Source organism: Oncorhynchus gorbuscha, unplaced genomic scaffold, assembly GCF_021184085.1.
Source record: "Oncorhynchus gorbuscha isolate QuinsamMale2020 ecotype Even-year unplaced genomic scaffold, OgorEven_v1.0 Un_scaffold_1724, whole genome shotgun sequence".
Lineage (NCBI taxonomy): Eukaryota > Metazoa > Chordata > Actinopteri > Salmoniformes > Salmonidae > Oncorhynchus > Oncorhynchus gorbuscha.
This window is the reverse complement of record NW_025746418.1, coordinates 78,986-100,580: the sequence shown is the minus strand read 5'-3', so window position 1 is coordinate 100,580 and position 21,595 is coordinate 78,986. Positions and strand designations below refer to the sequence as shown.

Sequence of the window (21,595 nt, the reverse complement as noted above, 5' to 3'; positions counted from 1 at the left end):
ACACCCTGACCTGGGACACCCTCCCTCAACATCAACCTCATGGTGTAAAACCACAGCCAATAGGGAGAGAGCAGCCACACTCCCTGACCTGGGACACCCCTCCTCAACATCATGGTGTAAAACCACTGCCAATAGGGAGAGATGTCACACCCCTGGACCTGGGACACCCTCCCGTACAACATCATGGTGTAAAATCCACAGCCAATAGGGAGAGAGCAGCCACACCCTGGACCTGGGACACCCTCCCTCAACATCATGGTAAAAACCACAGCTTCTAAGTACCCTCAAAGAACATTCCAGAAAACAACTATAAGAAGTATAAGAACACCGATCAGCCTTTGGTGGAGATCTATTCAAAACAACATTTTCTGAAGATTATCTCCTGCCACTTTCCCAAGTCACTTTACACTTATCCCAGACATTAGAAAATGTCACGACACAATTTTATCCTTAATGTCACGACATTAATATCCTCCTTAATGTCACGACACAATATCCTTAATGTCACGACACAATATCCTTAATGTCACGATATCAATATCCTTAATGTCACGACACAATATCCTTAATGTCACGACACAATATCCTTAATGTCACGACACAATATCCTTAATGTCACGACACAATATCCTTAATGTCACGACACAATATCCTTAATGTCACGACACAATATCCTTAATGTCACGACAATATCCTTAATGTCACGACACAATATCCTTAATGTCACGACACAATATCCTTAATGTCGAATATTCACTGGTTCCAATTCAAGCCTTCTTTCCTTACAAGTCACAAAGGAACATTTCTTGTGACATCATGGACATCATGGTCCATTGTGAGCAACCTCATGGTGTCTCTAGTCCAGACAGTGTCTCTAGTCCAGACAGTGCCCTAGTCCAGACAGTGTCTCTAGTCCAGACAGTGTCTCTAGTCCAGACAGTGTCTCTAGTCCAGACAGTGTCTCTAGTCCAGACAGTGTCTCTAGTCCAGACATTACAAGGTCTTGTGGATCCTAACTAGGACAGACTCATGGTGTCTCTAGTCCAGACATTACAAGGTCTTGTGGATCCTAACCAGGACAGACTCATGGTGTCTCTAGTCCAGACATTACAAGGTCTTGTGGATCCTAACCAGGACAGACTCATGGTGTCTCTAGTCCAGACATTACAAGGTCTTGTGATCCTAACCAGGACAGACTCATGGTGTCTCTAGTCCAAAGGAGGGAGGAGCCGGGGGCAAAGGAAGGAGGGAGGAGCCGAGGGGGCAAAAAGGAGGGAGGAGCCGGGGGCAAGGAGGAGGAGCTGGGGGGGGCGAAGGAGGGCGGCTGGTTTAGCAGAATAATGGAGGGACAGAGAGAGAGAGAAACGGAGGGACTCAGACGGAGAGAGAGACGAAGCTGTTGTACTGCTGAATGTTCCTCTCAGGATGTCTGAGCAGGGCCCCAGAACGCGTTCAACCGCGGGCGGTCCAGCTTCACACACTTCAGAGGGCCGCGGGAGACCACGGTCGCAGCACGGGGACGGTTCATCAACAGGGCGATCTCACCTGGGACAGACGGAGAAGAGGACAACTATTAGAAACAACAACACTGGAACAGAAGAGAGGAAGAAAAGGAACAATGATCAGCTCCACCCCCCACACCCAGCTCCACCCCCCACACCCAGCTCCACCCCCACACCCAGCCCACCCCCACACCCAGCTCCACCCCCACACCCACCCCCCACACACCCAGCTCCACCCCCACACACCCAGCTCCAACCCCACACACCCAGCTCCACCCCACACACCCAGCTCCACCACCACACACCCAGCTCCACCCCCACACACCCAGCTCCACACCTTTACAATCAGGGCTATCGGAGGAGACACCTGATCTGGGACCAGGCTATCGGAGATCACTGATCTGGGGACCAGGCTAGCAGATCTCCACTACTGAGGTTGTCCAGTCAGTCCACTCACCAAAAATAGTCGGAGGGCCCCAGTCTGCCCACCTCCACAAACTCTTCATTCTCTGACCGTCTCTGAGCACCGCTGAACCCTGAACAGACACAGGAAGAGGAAAACTCAGGGACAAAAAGCACATAACCCAGAATGACCTGTGAGGGTGAAAGGGCACAACACAGCCTGATGTTGAGGTGAAAAGATGGTGATACCTTGTTGATGCTGTTTCCTGAGACAGACAGACAGACAGACAGACAGACAGACAGACAGACAGACAGACAGACAGACAGACAGACAGACAGACAGACAGACAGACAGACAGACAGACAGACAGACAGACAGACAGACAGACAGACAGACAGACAGACAGTGGTCTAAGGCCCTGCATCTCAGTTCTAGAGTCACTACAGTCCCTGGTTCTCAGTTCTAGAGGAGTCACTGGTTCTCACAGTCCCTGGTTCTCAGTTCTTCTAGTCCTGGTTCTCAGGAGTCACTACAGTCCCTGGTTCTCAGTTCTAGAGGAGTCACTACAGTCCCTGGTTCTCAGTTCTAGAGGAGTCACTACAGTCCCTGGTTCTATTCCAGGCTGTATCACAGTGGTCTAAGGCCCTGCATCTCAGTACTAGAGGAGTCACTACAGACCCTGGTTCCAGTCCAGGCTGCATCACAACTGGCCGTGGTTGGGAGTCCCATAGGGCGGCGCAAAATCGGCCCAGCGTCGTCCGGGTTTGGCCGGGGTAGGCCATCATTGTAAGTAAGAATTTGTTCTTAACCGACTTGCCTAGTTAAATAAAAGGTTAAATCAAATCCCAAAAGACAGCCAGCATATTGCAGAGATAATCCTACCTCCAGGATGATGAAGAACTCATCTCCAGGTTCACCCTGAACCACGATCTTCTGTCCGTCTTCAAACTGAACGTTCTCCAGAGAATCAGCTTGTCCAGAGACCGTAAGCCTCTCCCACTTGTCCAGAGACTCTGTAGAGGACCACATACTAAAGTCAGCCTCTCCCACTTGTCCAGAGACTCTGTAGAGGACTAAAGTCAGCCTCTCCCACTTGTTCAGAGAAAGGACCACATCAGCCTCTCCCACTTGTCCAGAGACTCTGTAGAGGACCACATACTAAAGTCAGCTAGAGACTCTCCCACTTGTTCAGAGACTCTGTAGAGGACCAGCCTCTCCCACTTGTTACTGTAGAGGACCACATACTAAAGTCAGCCTCTCCCACTTGTCTAGAGACTAGGTAGAGGACCACATACTAAAGTCAGCCTCTCCCACTTGTCTAGAGACTCTGTAGAGGACCACATACTAAAGTCAGACTCTCCCACTTGTCTAGGGAATTTGCAGTTGGCAGATGTTGATACACACACTGGCCACAGGGAGGCGCCACACATCACCACAGCAGAGGGGAATGACAGGAAAGATCACAGGCTGAGTTTGTTTGTAGCGACTCGAATCCATACATACCCACCTATAGGTAGGTAAATAGGTAGGTAGGTAAATAGGTAGGTAAACAGGTAAATAGGTAGGTAGGTAAATAGGTAGGTAAAGGTAAATAGGCAGTTAGGTAAATAGGTAGGTAGGTAAATAGGTAGGTAGGTAAATAGGGTTAAATAGGTAGTTAGGTAAATAGGTAGTTTAAATAGGTAGGCAGGTAAACAGGCAGGCAGGTAAACAGGCAGGTAGGTAAATAGGTAGGTAGGTAAAGTGGGTAGGTAAACAGGTAGGTAGGTAAATAGGTAGGTAGGTAAGGTAGGTAAATAGGTAGGTAAATAGGCAGGGGTAGGTAAATAGGTAGGAAGGTAAATACAGGTAAAAGGTAAAGGAAGGTAAATAGGTAAATAGGTAGGGAAGGTAAAGGCAGGTAAATAGGTAGGAAGGTAAACAGGTAGGAAGGTAAAAGGTAGGCAAAAATAGGTAGGTAGGTAAATAGGTAAATAGGGAAGGTAGGTAGGAAGGTAAATAGGTAAATAGGTAGGAAGGTAAATAGGTAGGTAGGTAAATAGGTAGGTAAATAGGTAGAAAGGCAAATAGGTAGAAAGGTAAATAGGTAGGTAAATAGGTAGGTAAGGTAGGTAAATAGGTAGGAAGGTAAATAGGTAGGAAGGTAAATAGGTAGGAAGGTAAATAGGTAGGAAGGTAAATAGGAAGGTAAATAGGTAGGAAGGTAAAGGTAGGAAGGTAGGTAGGAAGGTAAATAGGAAGGTAAATAGGTAGGAAGGTAAATAGGTAGGAAGGTAAATAGGTAGGAAGGTAAATAGGTAGGAAGGTAAATAGGTAGGTAGGTAAATAGGTAGGTAGGTAGGTAAAAGGTAGGTAAAGGTAGGTAGGTAAATAGGTAGGTAGGTAAATAGGTAGGAAGGTAAATAGGTAGGAAGGTAAATAGGTAGGAAGGTAAATAGGTAGGAAGGTAAATAGGTAGGAAGGTAAATAGGTAGGAAGGTAAATAGGTAGGTAAATAGGTAGGAAGGTAAAAGGTAGGTAAAGGTAGGAAGGTAAATAGGTAGGAAGGTAAATAGGTAGGAAGGTAAATAGGTAGGAAGGTAAAAGGTAGGTAGGTAAATAGGTAGGAAGGTAGGAAGGTAAAGGTAAAGGTAGGTAGGTAAATAGGTAGGTAGGTAAATAGGTAGGTAGGTAAATAGGTAGGAAGGTAAATAGGTAGGAAGGTAAATAGGTAGGAAGGTAAAAGGTAAATAGGTAGGAAGGTAAATAGGTAGGAAGGTAAATAGGTAGGAAGGTAAAGGTAGGTAGGTAAAGGTAAATAGGTAGGAAGGTAAATAGGTAGGAAGGTAAATAGGTAGGAAGGTAAATAGGTAGGAAGGTAAATAGGTAGGAAGGTAAATAGGGAAGGTAAATAGGTAGGAAGGTAAATAGGTAGGAAGGTAAATAGGTAGGTAAATAGGAAGGTAAATAGGTAGGAAGGTAAATAGGTAGGAAGGTAAATAGGTAGGAAGGTAAATAGGTAGGGGTAAAGGTAGGTAAATAGGAAGGTAGGTAAATAGGTAGGAAGGTAAATAGGTAGGAAGGTAAATAGGTAGGAAGGTAAATAGGTAGGTAGGTAAATAGGTAGGAAGGTAAAAGGTAGGTAGGTAGGTAAATAGGTAGGTAAATAGGTAGGTAGGTAAATAGGTAAATAGGTAGGTAAAATAGGTAGGAAGGTAAATAGGTAAATAGGTAGGAAGGTAAATAGGTAGGTAGGGAAGGTAAATAGGTAGGGTAGGTAAATAGGTAGGTAGGTAAATAGGTAGTAAATAGGTAGGAAGGTAAATAGGTAGGAAGGTAAATAGGTAGGAAGGCAGGTAAACAGGTAGGTAAATAGGTAGGAAGGTAAATAGGTAGGTAGGTAAATAGGTAGGTAAAGGTAGGTAAATAGGTAGGTAAATAGGTAGGAAGGTAAAGGTAGGTAAATAGGTAGGAGGTAGGTGGGAAGGCAAAGGCAGGCAGGTAAATGGGTGGGTAGGTAAAGGCAAAGGTAGGTAGGTAAATAGGGTAGGTAGGTAGGAAAATAGGTAGGTAGGTAAATAGGTAGGTAAACAGGTAGGTAGGTAAATAGGTAGGAAGGTAAATAGGTAGGAAGGTAAATAGGTAGGAAGGTAAATAGGTAGGTAAAAGGTAGGAAGGTAAATAGGTAGGTAGGTAAATAGGTAGGTAGGTAAATAGGTAGGTAGGTAAATAGGTAGGAAGGTAAATAGGTAGGTAGGTAAATAGGTAGGAAGGTAAATAGGTAGGTAGGTAAATAGGTAAGGAAGGTAAAAGGTAGGAAGGAGGTAGGAAAATAGGTAGGTAGGTAAATAGGTAAATAGGTAGGAAGGTAAATAGGTAGGAAGGTAAATAGGTAGGAAGGTAAATAGGTAGGAAGGTAAATAGGTAAATAGGTAAATAGGTAGGAAGGTAAATAGGTAGGTAAATAGGTAGGAAGGTAAATAGGTAGGAAGGTAAATAGGTAGGTAAAGGTAAATAGGTAGGAAGGTAAATAGGTAGGTAGGTAAATAGGTAGGTAGGTAGGTAGGAAGGTAAATAGGTAGGAAGGTAAATAGGTAGGTAGGAAGGTAAAGGTAGGAAGGTAAATAGGTAGGTAAAAGGTAAATAGGTAGGAAGGTAAATAGGTAGGAAGGTAAATAGGTAGGAAGGTAAATAGGTAGGAAGGTAAATAGGTAGGAAGGTAAATAGGTAGGAAGGTAAATAGGTAAATAGGTAAATAGGTAGGAAGGTAAATAGGTAGGAAGGCAAATAGGTAGGTAGGTAAATAGGTAGGTAGGTAAATAGGTAGGTAGGTAAATAGGTAGGTAGCATGTTGTTAGACTGTTCTCCAACTGTTTGAACAGCTTGTTGGTCGGAGTCGTCATGTGTAGAATGTGTAGGTCCTCACCTAAAATGGACACCTTGCTGAGGAATTCCTCATACATCTTACGCTTTCTCAAAGTGCTTCCCTGAAAGACAGAGGGAGCGAGAGACAGAGAGCAAGAGCGAGAGACACAGAGAGAGCAAGAGACACACAGAGACACACAGAGACACACAGAGACACACAGAGAGAGCATGTTAAGTCCCATAATAACAGCCAAATGTGTACTAACTGTGTTCAGCTTTAGCCCCAGACATCTGGTATTGCTACCATTGTTAGAGATGCTGAACTGACACCGTGTGGAGGCTCAGTAAACTATATGGAGCTGATTTGTTAAAATCAATGTCTCCCAATAATGTTGTTGCCGGGAAAATAACACCTCATAACATTGTAGAATTATCATATATCTACATAGAGCTGAATTAACTCAATCTGCCAGCCAGCCAGCCAGCCAGCCAACCAGCCAGTCAGCCAGCCAGTCAGCCAGCCAGTCAGTCTCACCATGAGTATCCTCCTGTAACTGTCCCTGTCGATGCCCCACAGTTTGACGTTGCTCTTGGCTCGGACCGTGGCGGCCCTGGGGGTCCCATAGATCAGGGCTAGCTCGCCAAAGCTGCCCCCCTCCCCAATATTGGTCACCCACTCATTGTTCACATACACCTGTGAGAGGAGGGAGAGAGGTGAGAGGGAGGGAGAGAGAACAACAACCTCACAGATGGAAATAGCTTTCCCTACAGTATGAACTTCTGTCAGTATTTTGTCTTAAAATATAATGTATTTTTAACAAACAGATGTACCACTATATAGACCATAGACAGGTAGTCTGTCTTCCCTACTGTACATAACAGACAGAAAACAGGGACGTACATCCATCTCTCCCTGGTCAACGACGAGAAGTTGTCTCCTCGTCACCTGGTGGAAAACAACAGCTGTGAGACACACTCTGACCCAGCAGTAATGATGGTCATGTCATCATGTTGGAACGACAACCAGGAGATTGACTTCACGCCAAAGTGTAAAAAAAAAGGTCAAATGTCGTACCTTGCTGAATGACCGTCTCCCGGTGATGTAGGTAACAGAAAACATGGCGTCAAAGATGTCGCTGTGAAGAGCGGAGGGAGGTGGTCGACACGGTGACAGGATCAACATCACATACTGCTTTCATTGCACAGCACCAGGAGAACACTAATGGTTTAGCACACAACAACCCGCGAACACAGTTCGTACCTTCTCTCGTTGTCGTCCAGGTGAGCAAACAGCACGTTCTTCTCGATGGCTTTAGCCAGGGCGGCCATCGTTTTGTAGTCTTTAGGAATAACCTGCAGGAGGCAGAAAGGAACGGCTTCATTGATCACAAAGCAAACTGCCTTCAGTCGTTAAGGTTATTATTGATCAGATTGAAGTAGTGGCCGAGGCCCGATTCTCCACCCTTCTCCAGAAGTGTACACTCCTACACTTTATCTGCAATTGGACTTTACCATGGTAAAGCCAATGCTTTACCCCCAATCCTATGCTTTTAAATGCATGATGGGTAATGTGCAAGGTGACACTTGTGGAAAAGGGTGGATGATCAGGAAGTAGCCTAGAAGAAGTTGGTAGTAATAACTGTAGGGTCAGGTGCACCTGTAGCGATGCGTGATTGGCTGAGGGCTGACCCCCCCTGACCTTTCTGACGTAGGAGGCGGCGTCTTCCTCTGTGTAGACCTCGGCGCTGATGGCACCGCGCCGCCGCCGCCCCTTCACCACGGGATTCATGGGAGGAGACACCTCATCCTCACGGGAGTCGGAGCGAGAGTTGGACTTCTGCTGCTGTAGGATCTGCTTAGCCTCCCCTGGTGAGGGAGGGGGGGGTTCAGTTATAGGATCTGCTTAGCCTCCTCCTGGTGAGGGAGGGGGTTCAGTTATAGGATCTGCTTAGCCTCCTCCTGGTGAGGAGGGGGTCAGTTATAGTAGAATAGAACAGATCTTCTGCTGCTGTAGGATCTGCTTAGCCTCCTCCTTGTGAGGGGGGGGGTCAGTTATAGGAGAATAGAACAGAGATCTTCTGCTGCTGTAGGATCTGCTTATCCTCCTCCTGGTGGGGGGGGGTCAGTTATAGGAGAATAGAACAGAGATCTTCACGGTTCCATAATTAACCTGGGGCTTTACCCACCCAGACCCAATATACATAGAGAATAATAAGGAGGTCCGCTCCCCCCCCCCTAACAACTAGACACGCTCCCTATAGACCTGGTCGGATCCAGAGCCGGTCCGATCAGACTGAAGGAGGCAACAGTTAAATCAATTTTTTAAAATGCTTCTTTATTAGCCGGGGGGTGGGAGGAACGAGAGACAGCATAAAAACCAAGCTGACCTGAGCTATAGTAGACCAATTGTTTGCCATAGCTGGTTAATTTATCATCGACTAGGATTATATTGTACCCCGTCGACTGCGTCAAACCCGGGAGAAGCTAGTTTAGCTAGCTAGGCTAACTGAGGCTGCGTGACCTTTCTCATCCTACATTTACAAACAACAACAACTCCATTCAGAATATGAAGTAGCAGCCTGCCTGTTGGCTCCTGGTCGTTGTAGCCCACCTTTCACTTCTAATTCTGTCATTTTAATTCAGTCTTCCGTTGAGTAAATATCTCCTATCTTTTGCCTCACACAGAGCGAGGCTCTATGACCATAGTCTATTGGCTCTTTGATGACTTCTGATTGGCCAACAACAAGCTACAGACGTAAAGCTCCACATTTGTGAAAAACAAGAGCAGCATCTCTCCCTCCCTTATTTAGGAGCACCTGCACACAATGAAGGATTCTAGAACTCTTATTACCTCCCAAATGGTTCAGTGTGCTCCTAAATGTCCTTGTGTTTGCGCACCAACATCTTTCCAACTTAGGCTCCTTGTAAAAAAAGGCCAGTGTAAAGCCCTGATACAGTGCATTCAGAAAGTATTCAGACTCCATGACTCTGCAGATCCTCTCAAGCTCTGTCAGGTTGGATGGGAAGTGTCGCTGCACAGCTCATCTTCAGGTCTCTCCAGAGATGTTAAACCGTGTTCAAGTCTTGGCTCTGACTGGGCCACTCAAGGACACTCAGAGACTTGTCCCGAAGACACTCCTGCGTTGTCTTAGCTATGTGCTTAGGGTCGTTGTCCTGTTAGAAGGTGAACCTTTGCCTCAGTCTGAGGTCCTAAGCGCTCTGGAGCAGGTTTTCATCAAGGATCTCTGTACTTTGCTCCGGTCAGCTTTCCCCTCGATCCTGACTAGTCTCCCAGTCACTGCAGCCGAAAAACATCCCCACAGCATGATGCTGCCACCACCATGCTTCACCGTATCAAATAAAATTGTATTTGTCACATACACATGGTTAGCAGATGTTAATGCGAGTGTAGCGAAATGCTTGTGCTTCTAGTTCCGACAATGCAGTGATAACCAACGAGTAATCTAACTAACAATTCCAAAACGACTGTCTTATACACAGTGTAAGGGGATAAATAATATGTACATAAGGATATATGAATGACTGATGGTACAGAGCAGCATACAGTAGATGGTATCGAGTACAGTATATACATATGAGATGAGTATGTAGACAAAGTAAACAAGGTTTCCTCCAGACGTGACACTTGGCATTCAGGCGAAAGAGTTCAATCTTGGTTTCATCAGACCAGAGAATCTTGTTTCTCAAGTCCTTTAGGAGCCTTTTGGCAAATTCCAAGCGGGCTGTCATGTGCCTTTCACTGAGGAGTGGCTTCCATCTGGCCACTTTACCATAAAGGCCTGATTGGTAGAGTGCTGCAGAGATGGGAGAACCTTCTAGAAGGACAACCATCTCCACAGAGGAACTCTGGAGCTCTGTCAGAGTGATCATTGGGTTCTAGGTCACCTCCCCGACCAAGGCCCTTCCCCCCAGATTGCTCCTTTTGGCCAGGCGGCCATCTCTAGGAAGAGTCTTGGTGGTTCCAAACTTCTTCCATTTAATAATGATGGAGGCCACTGTGTCCTTGGGGACCTTCAATGCGGCAGACATGTTTTGGTACCTTTTGTGCCTCGACACAATCCTGTCTCTGAGCTCTATGGACAATTACTTCAAACTCATGACTTGGTTTTTGCTCTGACATGCGCTGTCCACTGTGGGACTTTATATTGACAGGTGTGCGCCTTTCTAAATCATGTCCAATCAATTTAAATTTAACTACATTTACTCCAATCAAGTTGTAGAAACATCTCAAGGATGATCAATGGAAACGGGATGCACCGGAGCTCAATTTAAAGTCTCATAGTAAAGGGTCTGAATACTTATGTAAATGGGGCTGCAGGGTAGCCTAGTGGTTAGAGTGTAGAGGTGGCAGGGTAGCCTAGTGGTTAGAGTGTAGAGGTGGCAGGGTAGCCTAGTGGTTAGAGTGTAGAGGTGGCAGGGTAGCCTAGTGGTTAGAGTGTAGAGGTGGCAGGGTAGCCTAGTGGTTAGAGTGTAGAGGTGGCAGGGTAGCCTAGTGGTTAGAGTGTAGAGGTGGCAGGGTAGCCTAGTGGTTAGAGTGTAGAGGTGGCAGGGTAGCCTAGTGGTTAGAGTGTAGAGGTGGCAGGGTAGCCTAGTGGTTAGAGTGTAGAGGTGGCAGGGTAGCCTAGTGGTTAGAGTGTAGAGGTGGCAGGGTAGCCTAGTGGTTAGAGTGTTGGACTAGTAACCGGGAGATTGCAAGTTCAAACCCCCGAGCTGACTGTTCCTAGGCAGTCATTGTAAATAAGAATTTGTTCTTAACTGACTTGCCTGGTTAAATAAAGGTTAAATAAAAAATAAGGTTTCTGTTTATTATACATTTGCAAAAAATAAATAAATGTAAAGACCTGTTTTGGTCATTACGGGGAAGTGTGTGTAGATTGATATGTAATCCATATTAGAATGAGGCTGTAATGTAACAATGAGATCGGAATCCTTTCCCAATGCAGTGTAGTTGTAGAACAGTATAGAATATATCAGTATTTACCTGCTTAGTAGAGAACAGAGTAGAGTAGAGCTCTATTACTGTATAGCCTTCTAGTGGGGACACAGAGAGTAGAGCTCTATTACTGTATAGCCTTCTAGTGGGAACACAGAGAGTAGAGCTCTATTACTGTATAGCCTTCTAGTGGGAACACAGAGAGTAGAGCTCTATTACTGTATACCCTTCTAGTGGGGACACAGAGAGTAGAATATAATAGAGTTGTATTACTGTATAGCCTTCTAGTGGTTTGGACTTTTCTGTCCACTTTGAGATGGCTCTATTACTGTATTACTTCTAGTCAGGGAACACAGACATGAGAGCTCTATTACTGTATACCCTTCTCCAGTGGGAACTGAGTAGAATATAATGGTTGTATTACTGTATACCATGGGAGCAGAATAGTTTGGACTTTCCTTCAACAGCTTTGAGATGTTACTTGTCTTTGTTTACAAATATCAGCTCACACACATCAGACTCCCGCCCTCCTCAGACTCACCTTCTCACACTCACAACCTCTGAGGGGGCCATGGGTCAGACAGAGATAAAACACAGAGAGGTACAGGGAGACATAGCAGGAGAGATGCAGTCCTTCAACAGCTGTTGGATGTTATGTTTCTATAAACAGACAGAGAGACAGGTCAGAGGAGAGAGGGGGTACTGTTTTATGCCAGATGCCATCAGACTCACAACCTGTTGACCTGGGGACACATAAACAGACAGAGATAAAAACAGAGCAAAACACATAAACACAGGGAGACAGGTGTAGCAGGAGAGAGGGGGTAGTGTTTTATAAACAGAGAGGAGAGAGAGAAAAGCAGGTGTAGCAGGAGAGAGGGGGTAGTGTTTTATAAACAGAGAGAGAGAGAAAAGCAGGTGTAGCAGGAGAGAGGGGGTAGTGTTTTATAAACAGAGAGGAGAGAGAGAAGCAGGTGTAGCAGAAGAGAGGGGGTAGTGTTTTATAAACAGAGAGGGAGAGAGAGAAGCAGGTGTAGCAGGAGAGGGGGTAGTGTTTTATAAACAGAGAGAGAGAGAAAAGCAGGTGCAGCAGGAGAGAGGGGGTAGTGTTTTATAAACAGAGAGAGAGAGAAAAGCAGGTGTAGCAGGAGAGAGGGGTAGTGTTTTATAAACAGAGAGAGAGAGAAAAGCAGGTGTAGCAGGAGAGAGGGGGTAGTGTTTTATAAACAGAGAGGAGAGAGAGAAGCAGGTGTAGCAGGAGAGGGGGTAGTGTTTTATAAACAGAGAGAGAGAGAGAAAAGCAGGTGTAGCAGGAGAGAGGGGTAGTGTTTTATAAACAGAGAGAGAGAGAAAATCAGGTGTAGCAGGAGAGAGGGGTAGTGTTTTATAAACAGAGAGAGAGAGAAAAGCAGGTGTAGCACGAGAGAGGGGTAGTGTTTTATAAACAGAGAGAGAGAGAAAAGCAGGTGTAGCAGGAGAGAGGGGGTAGTGTTTTATAAACAGAGAGAGAGAGAAAAGCAGGTGTAGCAGGAGAGAGGGGCTAGTGTTTTATAAACAGAGAGAAAAGCAGGTGTAGCAGGAGAGAGGGGGTAGTGGTTTATAAACAGAGAGAGAGAGAAAAGCAGGTGTAGCAGGAGAAAGGGGGTAGTGTTTTATAAACAGAGAGAGAGGGAGAGAGAAAAGCAGGTGTAGCAGGAGAGAGGGGGTAGTGTTTTATAAACAGAGAGAGAGGAAGAGAGAAAAGCAGGTGTAGCAGGAGAGAGGGGGTAGTGTTTTATAAACAGAGAGAGAGAGAAAAGCTGGTGTAGCAGGAGAGAGGGGGTAGTGTTTTATAAACAGAGAGAGAGAGAAAAGCTGGTGTAGCAGGAGAGAGGGGCTAGTGTTTTATAAACAGAGAGAAAAGCAGGTGTAGCAGGAGAGAGGGGGTAGTGTTTTATAAACAGAGAGGGAGGGAGAGAGAAAAGCTGGTGTAGCAGGAGAAAGGGGGTAGTGTTTTATAAACAGAGAGGGAGGGAGAGAGAAAAGCTGGTGTAGCAGGAGAGAGGGGGTAGTGTTTTATAAACAGAGAGGGAGGGAGAGAGAAAAGCTGGTGTAGCAGGAGAAAGGGGGTAGTGTTTGATAGAGAAGTAGAAACAGAGGACAGTGAGGAGAAGAGAACGTGAGGGTGTAGAGATAAAAAGAGAGCATAATAATAAACAGAGTGAAGGAGGGAGAGAAACTTAACAAGTGGGTGAAAAGTGGGTAGAGAGGACAAAACATGATTGGTTTAGAGCAAGAGTGGGCGTTTTGAGAGAGAGAGTAAGAGAGGGGAGAGTGAGGATGGCTAAACTCCCATATCTATTGGGTGAAATACCACAGTAGCAAGATTTGTGACCTGTTGCCACAAGAAAAGGGCAACCAGTGAAGAACAAACACCATTGTCAATACAACCCATATTTATTTATTTTCCACAGAGTGAAAGAGAAAGACTTGACACAAAGCTCCATTGTATCATAGCAACTCAAAATCTCAGGATAGTCGTGGACCACACCGCTGAACCAACGGACTAAACTCACTCGCATTCAATAATGCAATGCATTATGTGGCAATCAGAATCAAATGTATTTATAAAGCCCTTCTTACATCAGCTGATATCTCAAAGTGCTGTACAGAAACCCCGCCTAAAACCCCAAACAGCTCCCAAAAACTCCCTAGAAAAGGTCCAAACCTAGGAAGAAACATATATTAGAACCAGGCTATGAGGGGTGGCCAGTCCTCTTCTGGCTGTGCCGGGTGAAGATTATAACAGAACATGGCCAAGATGTTCAAATGTTCACAAATGACCAGCATGGTCAAATAATAATCACAGTAGTTGTCGCGGGTGCAACAAGTCAGCACCTCAGGTGTAAATGTCAGTTGGCTTTTCATAGCCGATCATTAAGAGTATCTCTACAGCTCCTGCTGTCTCTAGAGAGTTGAAAACAGCGTGTCTGGGACAGGTAGCGTGTCTGGGACAGGTAGCGTGTCTGGGACAGGTAGCGTGTCTGGGACAGGTAGCGTGTCTGGGACAGGTAGCGTGTCTGGGACAGGTAGCGTGTCTGGGACAGGTAGCGTGTCTGGGACAGGTAGCGTGTCTGGGACAGGTAGCGTGTCTGGGACAGGTAGCGTGTCTGGGACAGGTAGCACGTCCGGTGAACACTAGAGCAGCAGCACGGCCAGGTGCAGTTTAGTTCACCACATTCGCCAACTCTCCTTATATTGCTAACGTTAGTAGGAGAGAGTGTGAAAGCTACAAAACCATGACAGCAGCAGACAGGCATGTGACACCAGGGTGCAAAGGAATTTTTCACAACCTGAGTTATGGTGTGTGTACCCTACTGTATACTGAAAATGAGACTTAAACATCGACTAAATATTAAGATATTTCAACTTGGAGATGTCCATGATTCCCAAATTGATTAATTTATAGGTCTTTGTCAATTATCAAAATGAAATTGATCACATATCTTACAAGGGCAAACAAACTAAGCTTGAGTCAACTACCTCCATAGATAATGTAAACTGGTGAGTGTTGGCAAGACACCCAACGACTTAGTAACTTCCACCATAAGACAAAACTACTGTCACAATAAACACCAAAGTTAGCTAGCTAATGGTAGTTAGCTGAGTCTTTCGAGTGCAGGCAACCATTCATCCTGTAGCTCGCAGCGGACCCTTGCTTAATATTCAGAAATAATGCATTTCATTTTTAATAACTGTTTGGAAAGCACAGGGACTTAATATTCTGAGAAATTCGGAAACGATTAACGTTAGCTAAAAGGCCCGCAGAGGTATTTTCATAAAAACAGCCATCTTGGAAACCAAGGCATGTTGCTAGTAACGTCAGCCAACTTGCGTTATCATAACAAACGGTGAGATACAGGTTATAATCAAGCAATATCCTCATACCTGCAGCGCTCCAACACATACATCGAGATTATTTAGAACAAAATGAAGACAAACCGCTTACCAAACCTGATTGAAATGCTGTCTTTTTTTTTCGGGAAACTGACAGTTCTTCGTCCCTGTTTTTCCCCCTCAGTCCTGAGTTGGACGGCTGCCCTCAACCGGAATCAGGTTTGGACCAATCGCTGCCTCGTTCTGGTACATACGTCACCTTAAAGGGCAAGGCCTTTTTTTGTTCTGCCAACACTTCACAGAAAGTGAGTGTTTTGATAACAGTATTTTGTTTACTGCATATCAATTGTTAGATTAAAAAAATTTAAAAAATACAACATTTGTAGGGGCAGCAAGAATATTCAAATAGACTTGTCTCTCTTGTCCCTTGAGATGTTGAGTTTTTATATTGGCTTACCATTATAGGTAGAATTATTGCTGTAATCTCAATGGATAAAAAACGTATTCAGTATCAGAATAAACCGAATAAATATGATTTCTTCATGCATGCTTTCATAAATAACCTAATGCGTCTGATCTCCAAACATTATGCTCACTAAAGATTTACAACATTTGTGATAGATTTAAACCAGAAAACAGGTGTCAACATGTCCCTTGTTCAATCAAACTACTACAGGTGTCCTGTTGAGGGAACGTCTCAGTCAAACTACTACAGGTGTCCTGTTGAGGGAAAGTCTCAGTCAAACTACTACAGGTGTACTGTCGAGGGAAAGTCTCAGTCAAACTACTACAGGTGTCCTGTTGAGGGAAAGTCTCAGTCAAACTACTACAGGTGTCCTGTTGAGGGAAAGTCTCAGTCAAACTACTACAGGTGTCCTGTTGAGGGAAAGTCATCAAACTACTACAGGTGTCCTGTTGAGGGAAAGTCTCAGTCAAACTACTACAGGTGTCCTGTTGAGGAAAAGTCTCAGTCAAACTACTACAGGTGTACTGTCGAGGGAAAGTCTCAGTCAAACTACTACAGGTGTCCTGTTGAGGGAAAGTCATCAAACTACTACAGGTGTCCTGTTGAGGGAAAGTCTCAGTCAAACTACTACAGGTGTACTGTTGAGGGAAAGTCTCAGTCAAACTACTACAGGTGTCCTGTTGAGGAAAAGTCTCAGTCAAACTACTACAGGTGTACTGTTGAGGGAAAGTCTCAGTCAAACTACTACAGGTGTCCTGTTGAGGGAAAGTCTCATCAAACTACTACAGGTGTCCTGTTGAGGGAAAGTCATCAAACTACTACAGGTGTCCTGTTGAGGGAAAGTCTCAGTCAAACTACTACAGGTGTCCTGTTGAGGAAAAGTCTCAGTCAAACTACTACAGGTGTACTGTTGAGGGAAAGTCTCAGTCAAACTACTACAGGTGTCCTGTTGAGGGAAAGTCATCAAACTACTACAGGTGTACTGTTGAGGGAAAGTCATCAAACTACTACAGGTGTACTGTTGAGGGAGGTCACCTGACTACTACAGGTGTCCTGTTGAGGGAACGTCATCAAACTACTACATGTGTCCTGTTGAGGGAAAGTCATCAAACTACTACAGGTGTCCTGTTGAGGGAAAGTCATCAAACTACTACAGGTGTCCTGTTGAGGGAAAGTCATCAAACTACTACAGGTGTCCTGTTGAGGGAAAGTCTCAGTCAAACTACTACAGGTGTACTGTTGAGGGAAAGTCTCAGTCAAACTACTACAGGTGTCCTGTTGAGGGAAAGTCATCAAACTACTACAGGTGTACTGTTGAGGGAAAGTCATCAAACTACTACAGGTGTACTGTTGAGGGAGGTCACCTGACTACTACAGGTGTACTGTTGAGGGAGGTCACCTGACTACTACAGGTGTACTGTTGAGGGAGGTCACCTGACTACTACAGGTGTACTGTTGAGGGAGGTCACCTGACTACTACAGGTGTACTGTTGAGGGAGCAACCTGACTACTACAGGTGTACTGTTGAGGGAGCAACCTGACTACTGAGGAGCAACCTGACTACTACAGGTGTACTGTTGAGGGAGCAACCTGACTACTACAGGTGTACTGTTGAGGGAGGTCACCTGACTACTACAGGTGTACTGTTGAGGGAGCAACCTGACTACTACAGGTGTACTGTTGAGGGAGGTCACCTGACTGCTACAGGTGTACTGTTGAGGGAGCAACCTGACTACTACAGGTGTACTGTTGAGGGAGGTCACCTGACTACTACAGGTGTACTGTTGAGGGAGGTCACCTGACTACTACAGGTGTACTGTTGAGGGAGCAACCTGACTACTACAGGTGTACTGTTGAGGGAGGTCACCTGACTACTACAGGTGTACTGTTGAGGGAGGTCACCTGACTACTACAGGTGTACTGTTGAGGAGCAACCTGACTACTACAGGTGTACTGTTGAGGGAGGTCACCTGTCACAGGTGTAATGTTGACTACTACAGGTGTACTGTTGAGGGAGCAACCTGACTACTACAGGTGTACTGTTGAGGGAGCAACCTACTACTACAGGTGTACTGTTGAGGGAGGTCACCTGACTACTACAGGTGTACTGTTGAGGGAGTCACCTGACTACTACAGGTGTACTGTTGAGGAGGTCACCTGACTACTACAGGTGTACTGTTGAGGGAGCAACCTGACTACTACAGGTGTAATGTTGAGGGAGCAACCTGACTACTACAGGTGTACTGTTGAGGGAGCAACCTTTACTACTACAGGTGTACTGTTGAGGGAGGTCACCTGACTACTACAGGTGTACTGTTGAGGGAGGTCACCTGACTACTACAGGTGTACTGTTGAGGGAGGTCACCTGACTACTACAGGTGTACTGTTGAGGGAGCAACCTGACTACTACAGGTGTACTGTTGAGGGAGGTCACCTGACTACTACAGGTGTACTGTTGAGGGAGGTCACCTGACTACTACAGGTGTACTGTTGAGGGAGCAACCTGACTACTACAGGTGTACTGTTGAGGAGATCACCTGACTACTACAGGTGTACTGTTGAGGGAGGTCACCTGACTACTACAGGTGTACTGTTGAGGGAGCAACCTGACTACTACAGGTGTACTGTTGAGGGAGGTCACCTGACTACTACAGGTGTACTGTTGAGGGAGGTCACCTGACTACTACAGGTGTACTGTTGAGGGAGCAACCTGACTACTACAGGTGTACTGTTGAGGAGGTCACCTGACTACTACAGGTGTACTGTTGAGGAGGTCACCTGACTACTACAGGTGTACTGTTGAGGGAACAACCTGACTACTACAGGTGTACTGTTGAGGGAGCAACCTGACTACTACAGGTGTACTGTTGAGGGAGCAACCTGACTACTACAGGTGTACTGTTGAGGGAGCAACCTGACTACTACAGGTGTACTGTTGAGGAGCAACCTGACTACTACAGGTGTACTGTTGAGGGAGGTCACCTGACTACTACAGGTGTACTGTTGCAACCTGACTACTACAGGTGTACTGTTGAGGGAGGTCACCTGACTACTACAGGTGTACTGTTGAGGGAGGTCACCTGACTACTACAGGTGTACTGTTGAGGGAGGTCACCTGACTACTACAGGTGTACTGTTGAGGAGGTCACCTGACTACTACAGGTGTACTGTTGAGGAGGTCACCTGACTACTACAGGTGTACTGTTGAGGGAGGTCACCTGACTACTACAGGTGTATTGTTGAGGGAGGTCACCTGACTACTACAGGTGTACTGTTGAGGAGATCACCTGACTACTACAGGTGTACTGTTGAGGGAGGTCACCGGACTACTACAGGTGTATTGTTGAGGGAGGTCACCTGACTACTACAGGTGTACTGTTGAGGAGGTCACCTGACTACTACAGGTGTATTGTTGAGGGAGGTCACCTGACTACTACAGGTGTACTGTTGAGGGAGCAACCTGACTACTACAGGTGTATTGTTGAGGGAGGTCACCTGACTACTACAGGTGTACTGTTGAGGGAGAACACCTGACTACTACAGGTGTATTGTTGAGGGAGGTCACCTGACTACTACAGGTGTACTGTTGAGGGAGATCACCTGACTACTACAGGTGTACTGTTGAGGGAGCAACCTGACTACTACAGGTGTACTGTTGAGGGAGCAACCTGACTACTACAGGTGTACTGTTGAGGGAGATCACCTGACTACTACAGGTGTATTGTTGAGGGAGGTCACCTGACTACTACAGGTGTACTGTTGAGGGAGATCACCTGACTACTACAGGTGTACTGTTGAGGGAACAAGACTCACCTGACTACTACAGGTGTACTGTTGAGGGAGCAACCTGACTACTACAGGTGTACTGTTGAGGAGCAACCTGACTACTACAGGTGTACTGTTGAGGAGCAACCTGACTACTACAGGTGTACTGTTGAGGGAGGTCACCTGACTACTACAGGTGTACTGTTGAGGGAGCAACCTGACTCACCTGAGGGAGGTCACCTGACTACTACAGGTGTACTGTGAGGGAGCAACCTGACTACTACAGGTGTACTGTTGAGGGAGCAACCTGACTACTACAGGTGTACTGTTGAGGAGCAACCTGACTACTACAGGTGTACTGTTGAGGAGGTCACCTGACTACTACAGGTGTACTGTTGAGGGAGGTCACCTGACTACTACAGGTGTACTGTTGAGGGAGCAACCTGACTACTACAGGTGTACTGTTGAGGGAGCAACCTGACTACTACAGGTGTACTGTTGAGGGAGGTCACCTGACTACTACAGGTGTACTGTTGAGGAGATCACCTGACTACTACAGGTGTATTGTGCAGGTGACTGTTGAGGGAGTCAACCTGACTACTGCAGTTGAGGGAGTGACTACTACAGGTGTACTGTTGAGGGAGGTCACCTGACTACTACAGGTGTACTGTTGAGGGAGGTCACCTGACTACTACAGGTGTACTGTTGGGAGCAACCTGACTACTACAGGTCACTGTTGAGGAGCTGACTACTACAGGTGTACTGTTGAGGAGGTCACCTGACTACTACAGGTGTACTGTTGAGGGAGATCACCTGACTACTACAGGTGTACTGTTGAGGGAGCAACCCGACTACTACAGGTGTACTGTTGAGGGAGCAACCTGACTACTACAGGTGTACTGTTGAGGGAGCAACCTGACTACTACAGGTGTACTGTTGAGGGAGCAACCTGACTACTACAGGTGTACTGTTGAGGGAGGTCACCTGACTACTACAGGTGTATTGTTGAGGGAGGTCACCTGACTACTACAGGTGTATTGTTGAGGGAGTTGACAGGTGTATTGTTGAGGGAGTCACCTGACTACTACAGGTGTATTGTTGAGGGAGGTCACCTGACTACTACAGGTGTACTGTTGAGGGAGATCACCTGACTACTACAGGTGTACTGTTGAGGGAGCAACCTGACTACTACAGGTGTACTGTTGAGGGAGCAACCTGACTACTACAGGTGTACTGTTGAGGGAGCAACCTGACTACTACAGGTGTACTGTTGAGGGAGGTCACCTGACTACTACAGGTGTACTGTTGAGGGAGGTCACCTGACTACTACAGGTGTACTGTTGAGGGAGGTCACCTGACTACTACAGGTGTACTGTTGAGGGAGGTCACCTGACTACTACAGGTGTACTGTTGAGGGAGCAACCTGACTACTACAGGTGTACTGTTGAGGGAGCAACCTGACTACTACAGGTGTACTGTTGAGGGAGCAACCTGACTACTACAGGTGTACTGTTGAGGGAGGTCACCTGACTACTACAGGTGTACTGTTGAGGAGGTCACCTGACTACTACAGGTGTACTGTTGAGGGAGCAACCTGACTACTACAGGTGTACTGTTGAGGGAGATCACCTGACTACTACAGGTGTACTGTTGAGGGAGATCACCTGACTACTACAGGTGTACTGTTGAGGGAGCAACCTGACTACTGCAGGTGTATTGTTGAGGGAGGTCACCTGACTACTACAGGTGTATTGTTGAGGGAGGTCACCTGACTACTACAGGTGTATTGTTGAGGGAGATCACCTGACTACTACAGGTGTATTGTTGAGGGAGATCACCTGACTACTACAGGTGTATTGTTGAGGGAGGTCACCTGACTACTACAGGTGTACTGTTGAGGGAGATCACCTGACTACTACAGGTGTACTGTTGAGGGAGCAACCTGACTACTACAGGTGTACTGTTGAGGGAGCAACCTGACTACTACAGGTGTACTGTTGAGGGAGCAACCTGACTACTACAGGTGTACTGTTGAGGGAGGTCACCTGACTACTACAGGTGTACTGTTGAGGGAGGTCACCTGACTACTACAGGTGTACTGTTGAGGGAGGTCACCTGACTACTACCTGTTGTCACCTGACTACTACAGGTGTACTGTTGAGGAGCAACCTGACTACTACAGGTGTACTGTTGAGGGAGCAACCTGACTACTACAGGTGTACTGTTGAGGGAGCAACCTGACTACTACAGGTGTACTGTTGAGGGAGGTCACCTGACTACTACAG

At 46.2% G+C, this 21,595-nt stretch overlaps 1 pseudogene; it reads right to left on the bottom strand.

Moving 5' to 3' along the window:
* Nucleotides 1-1,374: 1,374 nt before the first annotated feature.
* On the bottom strand, nucleotides 1,375-11,776 carry LOC124023926 (annotated as a pseudogene).
* Nucleotides 11,777-21,595: the final 9,819 nt, after the last annotated feature.